The sequence below is a fragment of the Salvelinus sp. IW2-2015 genome, unplaced genomic scaffold (assembly GCF_002910315.2).
Source record: "Salvelinus sp. IW2-2015 unplaced genomic scaffold, ASM291031v2 Un_scaffold2516, whole genome shotgun sequence".
Taxonomy (NCBI): domain Eukaryota; kingdom Metazoa; phylum Chordata; class Actinopteri; order Salmoniformes; family Salmonidae; genus Salvelinus; species Salvelinus sp. IW2-2015.
Window position 1 is genome coordinate 45,787 of NW_019943831.1, and position 693 is coordinate 46,479.

The following is a 693-nucleotide window of genomic DNA, read 5'->3' on the forward strand; positions in this document are numbered from 1 at the left end:
CATGATGAGATGGAGAGTTTAGATGTTAGACAGAGAGAGCAGAGCGTTTTGGAAGAGAGAAATGTTCTGAGAGCCATTAGGAGAATGGCTCAGGAGCCAGGTGTATGGGGTGTGTGTCTCTGACGGCGTCCTCTGGGATTTAGATTGTTTGTGTTTAACGGTAATGTGTGTGATCTGAGTCTCCCCTCGTCGCTCTCATCCCCCTCTGATGGACGTCGTCCCCTGTCACACGTGTCCCTGCTTCTCTGGGGCCACACAGACACACCTGCCTCTCTGGGGCCCGGGGGCTGGGGCCACACAGACACACCTGCCTCTCTGGGGCCCGGGGGCTGGGGTTACACAGACAGACGACAAGACCAAAAAAACACACTCTCCTCCATCTCCCCTTCCTCTCTCTATATTCTCTCTATATTCTCCTCGGACCCCACGTCTTTCCATCCCTCCATCTCTCTAGGGCTGTGGGAAGGTGGGAGGCAGGCACGGTGTGGAGCGTCCTCTCCTCTCCTTCCTCCCCCAGTCCTTTCCGGCCCACTGAGGCAGAAATGAGAGGTTAACACAGTGGCAGCGTTGGCATAATTGAGTGAATTTAGCACCTTGGACAGCGTACTAAACTCCTCATTGCTGTTCTGACCTCCTCGTCATGTTCTGTCAGTACGGCCCCGGGTTTCAGCTGCTGATTGAGAGGCGATATGT